We start from the raw sequence: 20,322 nt of genomic DNA on the forward strand, positions 1-20,322 counted from the left end.
TGACCAGGAAGAGGCCTGCTATACCGAAAAGCATCAGACTCAGAAACTCAATGAATCATGACTCGGCAACTTACTTTTTCAGCATGACCTTAAACAACTTAATCATTTTTTTCTTAGTTTTTGACTCTGTCATTTGAAGATCAAATTCCTATAACCCATTGGTTTGCTGTAAGATAAAATGAGCTTAGTTGTTTCAAGTACTTAGTAGTTGCTTGACTTTGAAATACTCAATGATAGCTGCTAATATTATAATTTCTATTATTGTAAAGATCATGTGGCTGTATAAATACATATTGCCTTCCAGAAAATAAAAAAAAACAAAACTCCACAACACATAGGCCACAATTTTTCTGAAAGTTAAAGAAAGATCCATATCTGCAAAATGAGAAGTTCAACAGAATTTACTTCTTCACATGAAGCCAAAATTGAAATGGGTAAATTCTTAATTTTTATTACCTTTATACTAAAGTGAAACTTCATTTCAATTAAGATAGGGCAAATTATAAACTAATATTCTATGCTATGGTTGGAGTGACATCATAAAGTCAACCATTAGGCTGGCAAAAACTGAGAGAATCAACTTCTTTTGGAACTCTGGCATCTAGTAAAAATCTTACTCCAAGCAGGGGAATGCTTAAAGAAGAAAGAGGCTATTATCATTTAGTAAGAAAGCACTGTGGTGTTTTTGCTAACTGTGTACTTAGCCCAAATTCCAGCTCAGATATAACATCTGGATCAAAGATTAACTAGGGAATAAGAGAATTGAAAAATCACATATGTATTAGATCTACCTAACAGATATACCTAGAACATTCCACCCAAAACAGCAAAATACATATTTTCTCAAGTGTACCTGAAATATTCTCCCAATAGACCATATCGTAGACTACAAGTCTCAACAAAATTAAAATTATTGAAATTATACAAACTATTTTTTCCTGACAGAGTGAAATGAAGTTAGAAATCAATAAATAAAAACTAAAAGAAAATTCACAAATATGTAAAAATTAAACAGTATACTTTTGAACAACAAATGGATTGCAAAAGGAATCACGAGAGGAAATGTGAAAATACTTTAAGATGAATGAAAATGAAAACAAGATAGCAAAGTGTGAGATGCAGTGAAATCAATTCTCAAAGAAAAAATTATAGCTGTAAAGCATACATTAAAAGAAGATCTCAAATCAGTAACCTAACTTGACATCCAAGGAACACAAAAAAGAACAAACTAAACCTACAGCTGGCAGAAGAAAAACACAATAAAGATTGGAGTGGCGATAAATAGAGAATAGACAAGAAAATAGAATCAACATCAAAATTGGTCCTTTGTAAAGATCAGGACAGTAGGCAAAATTTTAGCTAGACTAAGAACAAAGAGAGGAGACATAAATAAAATCAGAAATGACAGTGGGGATTTACTAACAAACTTACAGAAATAAAAATGATTTTAGGAGAATACATGCACAACTGCATGCCAACAAATTAAATAACCCAGGCAAAATCAAATGGAGAAATTCCTAGATGTATGCAAATTATTGAAACTGAATCAAGAAAAAAATGAAAACATCTGAACAGATCTATAATAAGAGATTGAATCAGTAAACAAAAACCTCCCAGCAACAACAAAAAGAGCTCACATCAGATGGCTTTAGTAGAATTCTACCACTTAAAGAAGAATGAACACCACCAGTCTTCCTGAAATGTCTCCAAAAGTAGAACGGTAAGTACTTCCTAATTTATTTTATGAGAAACCAAAAACGAAACTATAGACCAATATTATGTATGAAGATAGATGCAAAATTCCTCAACAGAGTACTAGTAAACTAAATCCAACAACCTATTAACAGAATAACCTAGTGATATTTATCCCAGGAATGCAATGTGAGTTAACACACTAAAATACTAACATAAATCAATGTAATACAGCACAACAAGAGAATGAAGGAAAGAAACAAAACAATCATCTCAACTGATACAGAAAAAAACCATTTGATAAAATCCAGCACCCTTTCATAGTAAAAATACTCAGAAAATTAGGAATAGAAGGGGACTTCATTCATATGACAAAGAGCATTTATAAGAAAAACTACAGCTAACATCATACTTAATAATGAAAGACTTTATGGTGAAAGACTGAAAGCTTTTAACGTGAGGTCAGGAACATGATAAGGAAGGCTATTTTAACACTGCTGTTCTATTTTATATTGGAAGTTCTAGCCAGAGAAGTTAGTCAAGAAAAATAAATAAAAAAACAAACAAATTGGAAAGGAAGAAGTAAAACAATTCCATATACAGATGGCATGATTTTATATACAGAAAACACCAAAGAGGGGCTCCTGTGTGGCTCAGTCGTTAGGCGTCTGCCTTCGGCTCAGGTCATGATCCCAGAGTCCTGGGATCGAGCCCGGGATCAGGCTCCCCCTGACAGCCGGGAGCCTGCTTCTCCCTCTCCCACCTCCCCTGCTTATGTTCCCTCTCTAGCTGTCTCTCTCTGTCAAATAAATAAATAAAATCTTAAAAAACAAAAAGAAAGAAAACACCAAAGAATGCACAAAGAAACTAAGAACTAATAAGCAAATACAGCAAACTTGCAGGGTATAAGGTAAATGCAAAAATATCAATGGTGTTTCTATACACCAGCCCAGACCAATATGAAAAGGAAATCAAGAAAACCATTACATTTATACCAGCATTCAAAGAATAAAATACCTAGGAATAATTTCACCAAAAAGGTGAAAGACTTATTGGTATGTTTTTTAGTATACTAAAAATTACAAAACGATGCTGAAAAAAAACTAGCTAAATAAATGGAAAGATATCCTATGTTCATGGATTGGAAGGATTAACATAAGGTTAAGATGGCAATACTATTCAAAGTGATCAACAGATTCACTGCAAGTTCTCTCAAAATTCCAGAAGAGGAAGGAGTTAAAATGGCAGAATAGTAGGGGGACCCTGAGCTTGCCTTGGCCCTCGGACACAGCTAGATCAACATCAAATCATTTTGAATAACTAGGAAATTGATCTGAGGATTAGGAAAACAATCTGCATAATTGGAGGGAGAGAATGTGGCAGATGCGAGATTTGGAGCTGTGAATTGGGGGAAAGAAAAGCCGCGGTGCTGCAGAGAAGAGGGGAGACCTTTTTGTGGACAGAAGCAGGGAGAGAGGGAGAAAGCGGGAGAGAGGGAGAAAGCGGAAGAGAGGGAGAAAGCAGGAGAAAGGGAAGCATATAGGATTCGTGAAGATGCAGTGGTGTGGGGATTGCTTGGGTCTCACTGGAAGAGAAGGTGCTCCTTCTTGGAGTACATTTAGAAGAGAGTATATTGCCACTCCAAGGACAAAAGGCCTGCTGAGTGCCACTGAGTGGCCTCTCAACAGCAGAGGACAGAGGCGTGTGCAGAGGGCAGATAACCTGGTCACAGCTTTTCTCTGTGCTTCACCATAGACTCCAGGCACCTGCCGCAGCCCAGTGACTGCTTTTCTGGGACAGAACGGTGAAGGGTGCAGTGCTGCGAGGTTCTCCTCTAGGGGAGGGGAGTGGGTCCGTGCCCTGCTAGGTCCTTTAAGATTTGGAGTTTTGAACCCCAGCCCCAGGCCAGAGATAAAATATAAGAGAACTGTGGCACTAGGTGTGCCAATGGCCCAGGCACAGACCACTTGACGGCAGGGATCTGATGAAAGCCTGGGACACCGGAGGGGAGAGAGTTCACTTTTCGGTGAGGGCCTCCTGAACAGCAGTGGCTTCGAGTTCCCCTCCCGAGGGTACACTATATTCCAATGCCTCCAACCCTGCTCACTAGCACAGTTGGACTTCAGAGAGAAACACAGTGCCTCCGGTGGAGGCTGGAGTCACTTAAACCAAATCCCATACCCCTGCGCTCAGCAGGGGAATCTTCACTAAGACACAGAGGACTGTGAGCCAGCACTGACAGCCTCTCCCTCAGAAGACCAACACAGGCTGCCTGCATCTACCAAGTCTCTCGATCACGGAGTGCTCCAAAGTGTCAGCTTCAGTTCTGGTGGAAATAGGACCAGGCTTTCTTTTTTTTTTTTAATTTTTTAAAGTTTTAATTTTTATCTTCTTTTTTATTTTACTTCATTCTTTTTCTTTGGAATCAGGCTTATAGTTTTTTGTTTTTCTCTTTGTTCCTTTTCCTTGGATTGGGCTTTTTAAAATTTTTAAATTTTTAATCAGCCTTTTCTGAACAAACAAATCAAAGCATCCTTAGTTAAAGGTCCAAACACTCCCCACTGCTAGCAAGGAGGAACTCTGCAGATGACTAACCTGTGTGAAAGAGCAGCCAAAACACAACAGCAGAGTGCACACAGCATACAACAGAACACTTCCTGAACCAGGACCTGGACTGTGTATGAACTCTTCTTAATATAGCATTACTGTCAGGAACAGGAAACATAACAAGCTTCATAACATGCAAAAGACAGAAACCTAGACATAATGGCAAGACAGAGGAATTCTCCCCAGAAGAAAGATCAAGAAGAAATTATAGCCAGGGATTTGCTCAAAACAGATATAAGCAACATATCTAAACAAAAATTTAGAACAACAGTCATAAGAATACTAGCTGGGCTTGAAAAAAGTATAGAAGACACCAGAGAAACCCTGGCTGCACATATAAAAGACCTAAAAACTAGTGAGACCAAAATAAAAAATGTTGTAACTGTGATGCCAAACTGATTGAATATAATCACAATGAGATTGGAAGAAGGAGAGGATCAAATAGGTGATACAGAAGAGAAAATTATGGAAAATAATGAACCTGAAAAGCAGAGGGAAAGAAAACTATCAGGTCATGAATATAGACTTAGGGATCCCAGCAATTCCACAAAGTACAATAATATCCATATCATAGGAATTCCAGAAGAAGAAGAGTGGGAAAAAGGGGCAGAAAGTTTATTTGAACTGATTACGGCTGAGAACGTCCCTAACCTGGGGAAGGAAACAGGCACTCAAGTCTAAGACGCACAGAGAACTCTCCTCAAAATCAAGAAAAACAGGTCAACACCAAGACATATCATAGTGAAACTTGAAAAATACAAATATAAAGAGAGAATTCTGAAAGCAGGTAGGGACAATAGGTCTTAACTTACACAGGTAGACACAGCAGATCTGTCCACAGAAATTTGGCAGGCCAGAATAGAGTGGCACCATATATTCAACGTGCTGAATGGGAAAAATATGTGGTCAAGAATACTCTATCCAGCAAGGCTGTCATTCAGAATAGAAGGAGAGATATAGAGCTTCCAAGACAAGCAAAAACTAACAGAGTTCATGAACATTAAACCAATGCTGCAAGAAATACTAAAGGGAACCCTTTGAGCAGGAAATAGACCAAAAGCAACAAAGACTAGAAAGGAACAGAGACAATCTACAGGAACAGTGGCTTTACAGTTAACACAATGGCACTAAATTCACATCTATCAATAGTTAGTCTGAATGTAAATGGTCTGATGCTCCAATCAAAAGACAAAGGGAATCGGAATGGAAAAAAAAAAAGTACCATTGGTATGCTGCTTATGAGAGACTCATTTTATACCCAAAGCACCTGCAGATTTAAAGTGAGGAGGTCAGAACCATTTATCATGATAATGGACATCTATTTATATTAGAGAAATTAGATTTTAAACAGAAAGACTGTAATAAGAGTTGAAGGGCACTATATCATAACAAAGGGGTCTAATCAACAGGAAGATCTAACAATTGTAACTCCCAGCCAGACTTACCAAAAAGAAAAGAGAAGGGACCCAAATAAATAAAATCATGGGGCGCCTGGGTGGCTCAGATAGTTAAGTGTCTGCCTTTGGCTCAGGTCATGATCCCAGGGTCCTGGGATCGAGTCCCGCACCGGGCTCCCTGCTCAGCAGGGAGTCTGCTTCTCCCTCTCCCTCTGCCTCTCCCCCTGCTTGTGCTCTTTCTGTCTCTCTCACAAATGAATAAATAAAATCTTTAAAAAAAAATCATGAATGAGAGAGATCACAACCAACACCGCAGATATACAAACAATTATAAAAGAATATTATGTACAATTATATGCCAACAAATTGGGCAATCTGGAAGAAATGGATAAATTCCTAGAAACATATAAACTACCAAAACTGAAACAGGAAGAAATAGAAAATTTGAACAGATCCATAACAAGTGAAGAAATTGAATCAGTGATAAAAAAATCTCCCAACAAATAAGAATCCAGGGCCAGATGGCTTCTCGGGGAATTCTTCCAAACATTTAAAGAAGAATTTATACCTACTCTTCTCAAACTGTTGCAAAAAATAGAGATGAAAGGAAGACTTCCAAACTCATTCTGTGAGGACAGCCTTACCTCAATTCCAAAACAAAAGACCCCACTAAAAAGGAGAATGAAAGACCAATACCCTGATGAACACGGATGCAAAAATTCTGAACAAGATACTAACTAATCAAAACCAAAAGTATATGAAAAGAATCATTCACCATGATCAAGAGGGATTTATTCCTGGGCTGCAAGGGTGGCTCAATATTCACAAATCAATCAGCGTGATAGACTACATTAATAAAAGAAAGGATAAGAACCATGTGATCCTCTCAATAGATGCAAAAAAAGCTTTTGACAAAGTACAGCATCCTTTCTTGATAAAAACCCTTGAGAAAGTAGGGATGGAGGGAATATACTTCAACATCATAAAAGTCATACATGAAAGACCCACAGCTAATATCATCCTCAGTGAGGAAAAACTGAGAGTTTTCCTCTAAGGTCAGGAAAATGAGAAGGATTCAACTCTCACTACTGTTGTGCAACATAGTACTGGAAGTCTTAGCCTCAGCAATCAGACAACAAAAAGAAATAAAAGGCATCCAATTGGCAAGGAAGAAATCAAACTTTTACCCTTTGCAGATGACATGATACTTTATGTAGGAAACCTGATAGACTCCACCACAAAATTGCTAGAACTGACACATGAATTCAGCAAAGTCACAGAATATAAAATCAACATACAGAAATCTGTTGCATTTCAATACACCAGTAATGAAGCAGCAGAAAGAAAAGTTAAGAAATCAATCCCATTTATAATTGCCCCTAAAACCACAAGATACCTAGGAATACACCTAACCAAAGGATAAAAGATCTATACTCTGAAAACTAAAGAAGACTTATGAAAGAAATTGAAGAAGACACAAAGAAATGGAAAACATTCCATGCCCATGAATTGGAAGAACTAATAATAATTGTTAAAATGTCTATACTACCAAAGTAATCTACACATTCGATGCAATCCTGACCAAAATAACATCAACATTTTTCATAGAGCTAGAGAATATACAATCCTAAAATTTGTATGGAACTAGAAAAGACCCCAAACAGCCAAAGTAATGTTGAAAAAGAAAAGCAAAGTGGGAGACATCACAATCCCAGATGTCATTAAAAAGCTGTAGTCATCAAGACAGTATGGTACTGGCACAAAAACAGACACATAGATCAATGGAATAGAAAAGAAAACCCAGAAAAAGAATATCTAATGGAAAGTAGACAGCAAGTCTCTTCAACAAATGGTGTTGGGAAAACTGGACAGTGACATGCAGAAGAATGATATCTGGACCACTTTCTTACATACACAAAAATAGACTCTAAATGGATGAAAGACCTAAATGTGAGACAGGAATCCATCAAAATCCTAGAGGAGAACACAGGCAGAAACCTCTATGACCTTGGTCATAGCAACTTCTTACTTAGACACGTCTCTGGGCACAAGGGAAACAAAAGCAAAAATGAAGTACTGGGACCTCATTAAGATAAAAAGCTGCACAGCGAAGGAAACAGTCAACAAAACTAAAAAGCAACCTATGGAATGGGAGAAGATATTTGCAAATGACATATCTGACAAAGGGTTAGTATCCAAAATATATGAAGAACTCATCAAAATCAACACCCAAAAAATAAATAATCCAGTTAAGAAATGGACAGAGGACATGAAAAGACATTTCTCCAAAGAAGTCATACAAACGGCCAACAGACACATGGAAAAATGCTCAGCAACATTCATCATCAGGGAAACATAAATCAAAACCACAATGAGATAGCACCTCATACCTGTCAGAATGGCTAAAATTAACAACTCAGCAAACAACAGCTGCTGGTGATGATTTGGGGAAAGGGGAACACTTTTGCACTGTTTCTGGGAATGCAAACTGCTGCAGCCACTCTGGAATCAGTATGGAGGTTCCTCAAAAAGTTAAAAATAGAACTACCCTATGACCAAGTATTCGCACTACCAGGTATTTATCCAAAGGATACAAAAACATTGATCCAAAAGGGTACATGCAGCCCAAGGTTCATGGCAGCACTATCAACAACAGCCAAATTATGGAAAGAACCAAAATGTCCATCAACTGATGAATGGATAAAGAAGATGTGGTGTGTGTATATATATATTATGATAATAATATATATGATAATAATATATATACAATATATATACAATGGAATATTATTCAGCCATCAAAAGAATGGTATCTTGCCATTTGCAACAACGTGGATGGAACTAGAGTGTATTATGGTAAATAAAATCAGTCAGAGAAAGACAAATACATGATTTCACTCATGTGGAATTTAAGAAATGAAATAGATGAACATAGTGGAAGAGAAGGAAAAATAAAATAAGATAAAGAGAGAGGGAGGCAAACCATAAGAGACCCTTAAATACAGAGAACAAACAGGGTTGCTGGAAGGGTGGTGGGTGGGGCAATGCACTAAATGGGTGATGGGTATTAAGGAGGGCACTTGTTGTGATGAGCACGGTGTTATATGTGAGTGATGAATCACTAAATTCTACTCCTAAAGCCAATACTACACACTATCTGTTAACTAACTTGAGCTTAAATTAAAAAAAAATTCCAATGGCCTTCTTTTGCAGAAATAGAAAAGCTGATCATCAAATTCATATGCAATTTCAAAGAGCCTCCAACAGCCAAAACATATTTTTTTAAAAAGAAAAAAACAAAGTTGGAGGACCCATACTTCCTTACCAGAGCAACTTCAAAGCCATAGTAATCGAAATAGTGTGGTACAGGCATAAGAACACACGTAAATCAACAGAACAGAATTTGAGAGTGCAGAAATAAACCCTTACATCGATGGCTAACTGGACAAGGGTGCTGTCAAACCTACTCAATAGGGAAAGAATAATCTCTTCAACAAATGATGGTGTATACCCCTACGCAAAAGAATGAAGTTGGACACCTACCTCATACCCTATAAAAAATTAACTCAAAATTGATAGACTACTTAAATAAAAGAGCCCAAACCATAAAACTCTTAAGAGAAAAAAATGGAAGTAAATCTTTATGATCTTGGATTTTAGATATGACATCAAAAGTATGAGTAACAAAAGAAAAAGCAGATAAATGAAACTTCATTGAAAATTTCAAACTTTTGTCCATGAAAAGTCATTATCAAGAAAATGAAAAAAAAAAAAAAACACAACCACCTCAAAGCCATAAGCTTGAGCCCTGCATTAGGCTTGGCAGTCAGTGCAGAGTCTCCTTCTCCCTCTGCCTGACCCCAACCTCTAAAATAAATAAATAAATCTTTAAAAAATATTAAAATCTAAGCTACAATTTTTGAATTTGTAAAAAAAATACTATGCCTTGTTTTATAATAAACTCTACCAGTCATAATATGTTTTACATGTCTTCATTATTTCTATCAGAAAATAACAATTTTCAACTTTCTAAACTGTATCAACTCCCTGAACCACTTAAAAGCTTTTGTATAACTAGAAATATAAAATGTACTTCTCACATGAGTAATTATGCTCTGATATGCTTTTAGAGACTTTGTCTAATTTTGGCAATAGTATTCTATTACATACATGAAATGCTCAATGCTAGGTGAATGTGAAAAAAATGTTTTTCCCTTTTCGTAATTTTTACAAATTTAGTAACCAGCCACATGATTACATAGGGACAAATAGAGGCAATTGTTTGCAATTAACCAATGCCACCCAACCTTTTGTGTTTCACTAAAACAGTATTACATACACTGAAGAATATATCATGGTATGGCCACATAATTTACTGAAAACTTCAACTGTGTTTTGTTCTTCTTGCTGTACGAGATTAGAATAATGAGAGGTGTTCTCCCTTAATCACATGAACATAGGTCTGTGTCATATTCAAAATATGAGAGCTTTCCTAAGGGACTGTTTGAGTTACAGAGCCCATCCAAACAAAGTTAACCCCTATTTCTGTACAGACACATTTAAAATCTAGTTGGATGGCGGTGCCAATGATAGGACTTTCAAGAATCATGGCCTTGGGGGTGCCTGGATGGCTCAGTCGGTTAAGCGGCTTCCATCGGCTCAGGTCATGATCCCGGGGTCCTGGGATCGAGCCACACATCGGCTCCCTGCTCAGCAGGGAGCCTGCTTCTCTCTCTGGTTGCAGCTCCCCCTGCTTGTGTGCTCTCTCTTTCTCTCAGACAAATAAAGAAACAAACAAAATCTTAAAAAAAAAAAAAAGAATCATGGCCTTGAAAATCATGTAAGGCACCGATTTGCCAAGCTTGACATATAAACAGAAGAGCTGTTGTCTTTAAAGGTCTATGGAGGACTAGACCATGACCAAACCTTCAGTGAACAATATATAAATGATTAATTTGCTTTAAAGGATTAAAGAAATATGGCATTTTGATACTTCAGTGCTGTAAAGTCAACTGTTTACTAACTACAAGGATATAAAAATTAAAGTGAGGCTAATGATAATGGCTTCAGGAGTAGGGCACAATATATTCCCCAATTCTACATTTTCATTAGAAAGACACATTGATGTGTCAGTATACAGATACATTTCTTAACCAGTTTGTGGCTTCATTTAACATTACGTTTTCTTGATTACTTTCCTAGGAGAAAAGAAAACGCCTAAAGCTATTGATGACCTCTTTTTTCTCTTCCTTTTAATCTCCCAACATTGTTATTATTACTAAGTTTAAAACCACTCTTTCATTATTACTAAGTTTAAAACCACTCTTTCTGTAGTTACTACTTCAAAAATTCATTGGGGCAGCAAAATATATTCTGCTTATATGTTCTTCACTAGGCAGAAAGAAGGCCTGATGACCAGTAAGCATAAAGAGAAACAAAGAAGTAATTAAAAAGCATTCACATAACCTAAAGGCGATGAAAACTTGATAGCATTAGAATTAAAATAACGTATCAGAACACTGGAAAATGAACACAGATACCTCTTATTTTCTCAGTTAACTTTTACATGGTACTTTATTTTTATTTTTATTTTTTTAAAGATTTTATTTATTTATTTGACAGAGAGACAGATAGCGAGAGCAGGAACACAAGCAGGGGGAGTGGGAGAGGGAGAAGCAGGCTTCCTGCCGAGCAGGGAGCCCGATGTGGGACTCGATCCCAGGACCCTGGGATCATGACCTGAGCCGAAGGCAGACACTTAACGACTGAGCCACCCAGGTGCCCTACATGGTACTTTTGGACTAGCACCCTGGATGCTAGGAACCATGATCTAAGGCTGATTCCTTCTTCAAGGGCAAAGCATCATTCACAGTTCTACTATTTACCACTCTGAGATAATGACTATTTCCTTATCAGAAAATGTGTTAAATAGTTGAAGTAGAATAATAAACTTACCAAAAGTTTCCAAGAATTAACATGAAGACTTATCCGAACACAGAAACATAAATAAAAAAAAAGTAAAATACATGTTCTCCTTTTTCTTTTCAGCAGCTTTTTCTTTAAACTCCTGCATAATGAGTTTGGTAGTACTGTCTGCCTGAGAATTATTCCATTTTGATAACAATTATTGATCAAAAAGAGAGACTGTAGTGACCTCCAATGTTTCTATAAAATATTTCCTCATTGGCAAGATTTCACCACAACAAAATTAACTTGATTTCAAATGCTGTAAAGTGTAAATCTCTAATTATGCTACATTTCTGGTATACTGGAATTATTGTATTAATGTATATTGGTAGACATGTATAATTATGTATAATGTATAAATGTATAAAAATGTATAATTAATGTATACTGGTATACATGGTATACTGGAATTATTATTGATTACTTATGTGATAAGTCTTCTAGAGCACTGGATCATTAGCAATTTGAGGAATGATTCAATAACTATCAGAAGTCATGAAAAACATAATGACCATTTTAATAGTGGTGTAAAATGTCTACTAAATTATCTTGGGATAATAAAGGTATTTTATGTTTAGACTCTTAAAAAGCCTAACCACAAAATCACAGAAATCTCTACTGTTTTTTTGTTTCTCTCTCATTGATTGATTATCCATCCTTGGGCCTAGAACACAACCTTGGCATTAAGATAGTTCAGATAAAAATAAAACAAAAATTAAAACATGGCATTAAATAGTTCAGAGTTGCTTTTATCTACATGTTTGCAATGAATTAAGTATTTATTTTTCATAAGCCCAAATCATGTGAAATAGCTCCCCACAAATTAAAGAGAAAATTTTCCTTGTACAGTACTTGACCATGGTCCTTATTCCATATCAACTGCTGAACCATTTGATTCTTTAGAAAGACAACACTATAAACAAGTGATAAAAGAAGGCAGTCAAGTTAAAAAATTAGCAGGGAATATTTTACTCAGTCTTCTAGAAGATAAAACTCATGGGCTTACATAAGTATGGCAATCTATTTACTAAATATTTACTAGACATTTTAAGAGGTTAACTTTTCTTTCCATTTCTCAATTTCACACAATTACATGAGAATAACGGTATACTTGGATGGGTGATTAGACTGATCCAAAAAGAGAGATTGTAGTGACCATTTTCCAAATGGATAATTAATGAAACCTGAGCTTACTGAGTGTTGTGCATTTGAGTGAGCATTTATAGGCATCAGCTCTTGCCATAAAGGGAAGAACTGCAAAATTACCAACAAAGAAGCTTTTTCTAAATATAACATTGTTTTTTTCTGTTACAAACATTTCTACTGTTTTAATACTTAATGACACTCTGAAGAAATTCATGCACATTTATTCACATCAAAAGTAAAATTAATATTGTGATGTCAAGTTTTTAACAAAGTATTATAAAATTCTCTACAATTAGCAGTAATTAGTACTTGCAGCCGAGATTTCCACATCAAGGTTCAAAGAAGTAAATGACTAAGCCATCTAAGTAGTTTCTAGGCCTAGAGACTCAGCTCTGGGATTAGGGCTGAGCTCTATCAAAAAACAAACAATGGAGACTTGCCTTGTTCCTGTCATGCCAAAACATACTACCTAATAGATCAGAAATTAAAATGTGGTCCAACCTACTAAGAGCAATTTATTCATGTAGCTAAAATGGCTTATTAGATGCCCAATGTTTGTAAATATATAATTTTTCATAAACATATATAATCATTCACTAGAGAAGTGACAAGTGTAATCACCTTCTATTACAAATCTTCTATTTCTATTGAATTTTTGTTTCCTCAAGAGGAAAAGAGCTAAGTTTTTATTTGCCATTTCCTAAAATTTTTTCGACCAAAAAAATTCTGCAAAAGCAGTTAAAATCTAGCTCAATGGTTTCTTATACTGTTTTTAAGCATTAAGGTTCAATTTTTCGACCATTTTAATTTGAATCCCTTGCACCTTGTTCTCGAGGTTAAAATAAAATAGATTTAAAAAAAAACCCATGTTGTTTACAGCTTCAGGCTAAATAAACCGAGGCAGTTTAAACTAGCCAGTTCATTGAAGACTCCATTTACCTCACCACGCTTGTTCTAGTGCTCTCCTAATTCAAACTCTACAGGTAATTCACAGTACAGAACAGTACCAAAAAGAAAACCCTATTAAATCCAGGGCTTCATTTGATGCAGATGGAATTAATCTTGGCTGAGTATGGAGGCTGGGGATGGAACTTCAGGTTCCTCATCTTTACACTGTGCCTATAAAATAAACATAAAGCCTATAGAAAATAAGTGACTTGGATCTCAACCAAGCAACTGTATGTGAAAATAATGTATTACTTATATGAGGCCACAAAAGCATGAAGTATTTTATGTATGTATATTGTGTATGTGGATATATATGCATATACACCTATTATAAACATAGATAGTAGTCCTCCCTTATCCATGGGAGACATGTTCCAAGATCCTCAGTGGACGTCTGAAACCATGGATAGTACTGAATGCTATAAACTGTTTTTTCCTATAGCCACATATCTATGACAAAGTTTAACTTGTAAATTAAAGTAAAAGATTAATGACAATAATAAAATAGAACCATTACAATACACTATAATAAAAGTTACGTGAATGTGGTCTCTTCCCTCTCTCTCAAAATATCTTACTGTACTCTACTCATCCTTCTTCTTCTTGTGATGATGCCAGATGATAAAATGCCTATACGATGGGATAAAGTGAGGTGAATGACAGAGTGTTAGACCGCTGTTGACCTTCCAACAATACTTCAGAAGGAGGATCATCTGCTTCCACACTGTGGTTGACTATTGAAAGTGAAGCCATGGAAAGCAAAACCATGGGTAAGGAGGGACTTCTGTATTCCGATGGTGAATATGATAATGTCACATAACTACGAGGATACATTGTGATGCCTCTATATATCTTATACCTCAAAGTATAAAATCAAATTTCCAAATTTTTTGTATTATAATGATTTTAGTTGTTTCCTAATTTTTTCAGTCATAATGCAGATTAGACAATCATTAAGTAGTTAGTAATTTTTAGAAATTTCTACAAATATGCAAAATTGCATGTGCGTATGTTAGGAAGGGAGGTATTTGGGAGAATAGGTATGCAGCTTTATTGTCAAGTCAGTTACAAATAGCACAACTATCCACAGGAGAAAGTGTAGTGAATTGATCAGAAACTAATACTCTGATAATATATTTAAAAAGCTCATTAATATTAAATAATGTTCTACGTTTTTAAACTGTGCCAGAAATAATCAATGCTGTATTAATTCATAACTCCCCTATGTTAAACTGGCATGTCCGAATATTTAAGTGTTACATTTTAAGCGTTTCTTATAATTATGTTCATTTGCATATTTGGAAATGTAGATGTCTGGTTAAGGATAATACAAATGATCTGATTTTTTTCCTCCTTCAGGCTAAAAACGTTTGTTTTGTCCTTACATTAGTCCTTACATACGGACTACAGCAATGTTAACTCCTTAAAACTAAATTGATGAGATCAACTTAAAAGCTTTCTGGTTTTCACTCACCGACATTTATATGTGTATAATATATATATAAACATAATGTAATGTATAATATGTAATGTGTATATATAATATGTATATGTACACACATTAGTTTTATTTTTATATCTTAATAATTAATTCCCATAAATTATTATTCTATTGTCATTTATTTTGGAAAACACTTTAAAATAGTATTTCCTGTTTCAATTTTGAAACAGTCACATTTTCAAGTGCAAGATTTTAATCATAAAGAAGTATCATGAGAAAAATACATTAGTAATGAAGAAAGAGCTACAGAAAGAATAATTATGATTTACAAAGCCAATCTTTATTATCTGACTAATCTTTCTGACACACGTAAATACCACCATTATAAAACAGGTAATTTCATCAAAGTCAGTTTTAATAGACTGATTTACCTTGTTTTTCAAAAAGAGTTATAAAAAGCAACCCCTAGTAATTATTAATTTTTAAATCATACTTGGCCATCACAGTCATTATTTCTTAATTCTGTATATTCTGACAGAAATAAAATTTTTCACTTTAGGTTATGGAATTACTTTCAGAAATACATATTAAAGGGGTCTAAAAATCTTAAAAATAGCTATCAAAACAACAATCAGTGAAGCAAAACATATTCTTGTAAAAATCAGCTCATGAATTACCATCGGCTTTGCAACAGGGTCCTGGCTTAAAGTCTAGAACAAAAAGATTTTAATAGGGAGTTTGTATTATTATTCAAAAAGCTCTACACTTGTTCAATAAGTCTAAGGGTAAGAAAAAACAGCTTTAACACTCAGCCTAGGCCTTACAAGGCATACAGAGGTGATATCCTTTTAAATGTAGTTTATTTTAGTGCAGAAAGTGGTATGTATCATCACTGGCAAAATGTGCTATTTCTGAAATGTCTTTTTTTAAAGAAATCACTCAAAAATGCTATTTTTTAAGATCAAGAAATCTTTTGAGTGAATTAGACCCCTTCTAGCACCAAACGAATTCTTTGAATTTACAATGCTATTTCTCCCAGTGGATGGTGTCCCTTTCTCCCCTGATTTTGGAGAGAATATGCTATATGAACCTCCCTTGCTGAAGTTATTGATCATGTGAGGCAATGGTGTAAATCAATCTCATTGTATATAAGAAAGATGAAGAGCATGAGGAACACATTTTGGTGCTCTGGTTTATTTACCCAGAAGAGTAAATTTAAAATGGTCACAGGAACAGGAATCTGATATTTGTAGAGAGGAGGCACTCTATATTCCACAGAATATGAAAGCCACATAGTTACTCAGAGATTTGAGAATTATTTGCATCAACCCATAAAGTAAAGCTCTTTAATGACAGTTGGCAAACCTGTGCTGAGGACATACAGATATTGCCAAATGCCAACCCAAGGAAAGGGAATCAACAGGGGTAGGTATCTACAGTTGCCAGACTTAGTGATGGGAAGGTGGTAAATGTTACTTCATTTAACCATTACTGAGAGTGGCATCACTGGAGCATTCTATACCACTTTCTACCTATTTTTTTTTTTTTTTTTTTAGCTATTTGGCTTCCATTAAGCATTCTAGTTGAAGAAGAGTTTTACCAGTAAAAGTGGGAAAATCATTGTGCACATACTACCTTTCATTAGAAAGCATCCTTCTTCCTGTGTTCTTTCTAAACCGTGATGAAAATACATCATTATCAACTCATATATGGGTAGTGAGCTTAACCTCACGGGAAGGAATAAACGTTGACTTTGTTTCCGTTCTATCTCTTGAGAATTTGCCTGGGGAGTAAATTGAAAGACTTAAGGAAAAAGGCAGTTATTTTCTTCCATGTTTACTCCGAGTTAAAAATTTACATTTGTAAAAGGAAGTAGGCTACAAGATAAAACTGTTTGTTTACATGTGTTTTTTTTAAAGATTTTATTTATTTATTTGAGAGAGAGAGTACGAGCAGGGTGAGGGGCAGAGGGAGAAGCAGACTTCTGCTGAGCAAGGAGCCCAGTGTGGGGTTTGATCCCAGGACTCCAGGATCATGACCTGAGCTGAAGGCAGATGCTTAACTGACTGGGCCACCCAAGTGCCCTGGTTCCATAAATGTTATCAAAAAATAGAGTTTGGCTTTGAGGCTATGACTTTGATGCCAGAATGATGGGGTCTAGAAAAAGGGATAGAGTTCACTCTTAAAGACACTGGGGAACATTACATAACTCCATAAAATTATCTCAGATAACTCCCTGCTTCAGTTATGCACATTGTGCACATTATTTTGTGATTTTATGTTAATCAGTGCTAATTTTAACTAATTGAATATATAAGACATCTAGGGCTTAGCATGAACTCAAAGCGCCAGTGAAACACTAACTAGACACTAACCATTTTTCTGCCTTAGAATTCCTGTGTCAAAGATATGACCCAGGTTCCACGATGGAAAAACCATAAGCGAGTTAAAGGACCTCATGCCACCTAGTTGAATTCCTATGGGGGTAGGAATAGAATAAAATTTAGATCTCTGATGTTCCAAATTGCAAAATTAAGACAAATGTTCTGAAACTCCAAGAAGGAAGATTTGACCCATAAGAAGAATTTGGTAATAATTAAAGTGCTCCAAAAAGTTTCTGAGATAGTTACTAAGACAAAAAAGTGAATATGGAAAGAGGACCAAAACCAAACCAACCAAGGAAAAAACAGTCCACATTTGCCTTGAACAAACAAAAAGTACAATACAGTGCTTTGTTATATTATTATTAATTTTTTTTTTAGAGAGAGAGAGCATGTGCAGGGCAGAGGGACAGAGGGAAAGGGAGAGAATTCCAAGCAGGTTTCACACTCAGCATGAAGCCTGATGCAGGGCTCAAACTCAGGACTTGGAGATCTTGACCTGAGCCGAAATCAAGAGTCTGGCATTTAACTGACTGAACCATTCAGGTGCCCCAGGAAGATTTATTTAGAGAATGAGGTAAGGAGAACCTCTTTGTAGTAGTAAAACTTAAGCAGAAACCTGTACACAGGAATGAACCAAGCAAAGATCTGAGGAGAGAGAGATCCCAACACAGGGCTGGGATGGGGATGAGGTTGGCACATCCATCAAATGGCAAGGTCAGTGGTTGGAGCAGAGTGAAGGAGGGGGGCAAATGTGAGGAGTCACCGGTGAAGTTGTAAGGCAGGTAGAGAAGAGATCATATGGGTCCCTGTTAAGAAATTTCTAAGATATTCTGAATGTGATGAGGAGTACTGGAGAGTTTAAGCTGTGGAGTGTGTGATATAACCTGGCATACATTTTGGGAAATCACCTTAGGTGCAGTTTAGAGAAATGACGGTAAAGAAAACACAAGTGGGGGAAGTCCAAGGGCTAGTGAACAGTGTAAAGTAAAAAAAGATGGTGCCTTTGGTCTAATCTCTTGATGGCCACGGGAAGGAAATCCAAATTCTAACTCAGCAAATTAGATGCCCTGTGACATGTTCTTTACTACTTATCGAGTTTCATTCACAGTAAACTTCTTCCTCCCCTTTGTTTTATGTCTGTTCATCAGTCTGAACCTTTGCATATTCTGTTTCCTCTATTTAGAAGGACCCCCTTTTTTCTCTTCATGATCCCACAGAGATTTCACCCTCATGTTTCAGAACCTCCTCTTTGAAACATTTCCTGACACTTCCTGAGAAAGGAGATCTCACCACAGAATCTCATATAGGATAGAACTTCTCTTTTATATTATTTATATTTATACAAATATAAATATATATTTATATTACAGTATGCTATTTTATGCTATGTTGTCTTAATGGCTACTGAATGGTGTGGTTCTTTTCAACTTCACTAGTCTGAGAAAATCAACAGTGTGTAAATTACTGAGCTAAACTTCTTAAACACATATCACTATGAATATCACTTACAAGATTATTCTTTTCAATACAACTAATGCATGCTTATAATGAAGGAATTAATTTAGTTTTTAAAACAGACTCAAAGCATGTCTAGAAATGGGCAAAGAAACCAATTATAAAATTCACATATTAGAATCAAAGTATCCAAAGTTCCAAAAACATTGCCTGTATACAAAAATGGTCTGCCTTGTGCATGAAATAAAACAGTATCTTTGAGTTGATATACAATTCTCCCACATTAAATCACTGAGTTGGACCAATTGAAAAAAGGAAGTACTGAATTGTGCTTCAAGGCTCAATCCACCTAGGATTTTTCAGGCTCAGAAATTATTTAGTAAATTCTACCCAACTTCTTTTGTGATTAGACAGTCAATCAGTATCATTAGCTGTAACAGAACCTACATAAGTCACTGTATCTTTCATTTCACACTTCCAAATCTGAAGTCAATAGTGTGGAAAAAAAATTACTGACAACTTCAACCTCTTTTTTAACTGAGTTCATATGAATTAAGGGTACAGGGCCATATGTTAAGTAAATGATCAAAACACCAACTGGAAAAGCCTATTCTTTCTAAGGATGCAAACCGTAAATAATACTTTAAAGTCCTGTCAAAAACCACATTTTCCAAGTTTTCCAAGCAACTCTTTAGGTGAATTTATATGCCACTGCTATAAAAATAAATACCTATACATACAGCTGAGTTGAAAATCACTTCTCACAATAGATTTAATTCTAGAAACAAAGCCATGGAAAAAATAACTCTCTGTAAATTGAATGAAATTCTCAATGCACCAGTGGTTTCCTGACTTACCAGTTATGACCTCTGCCCCACACGAAGACAAGTTTACTTTGAGGACATACTGTTTGAGAAAATATGTAATAACAAAATGTCACTATGAAACTAGAAAACAGACATGAATCTGTCATTTTTTTAATATGCCTATCAAGTTGTCTATACACCTATAAATAGACTTGTAGTCATATTTAACGGCATATTTTTCAGCCCACAGCCAATGTTTAATATACATGGGCCAGTGGAAATACAGCAATGACTCAGAGAAAACCTATTTAGGAGCTTCAGGGTTTGACGACCTAGAGTTCACAAACCAGTAAATTAAGAGAAATTTTAATTTGAACATCTTGTATTAAACTGAACCATCATATTTATCAATAGCTTTCTGTTATGTATTAGGTTTTTAAAGTAGGATACACGTATTTCTACAGATGATTATTATCATT

At 35.6% G+C, this 20,322-nt stretch overlaps 1 protein-coding gene across 5 annotated transcripts in view; it reads right to left on the reverse strand.

Moving 5' to 3' along the window:
* The window catches only part of PCLO (piccolo presynaptic cytomatrix protein), a 391,109-nt gene that overhangs the window by 162,162 nt on the left and 208,625 nt on the right, over positions 1–20,322 (reverse strand). The window lies entirely within an intron of this gene.

This window comes from Callorhinus ursinus, unplaced genomic scaffold (assembly GCF_003265705.2).
Source record: "Callorhinus ursinus isolate GAN/ISIS: 27379988/994484 unplaced genomic scaffold, GSC_fseal_2.0 scaffold12, whole genome shotgun sequence".
NCBI lineage: Eukaryota > Metazoa > Chordata > Mammalia > Carnivora > Otariidae > Callorhinus > Callorhinus ursinus.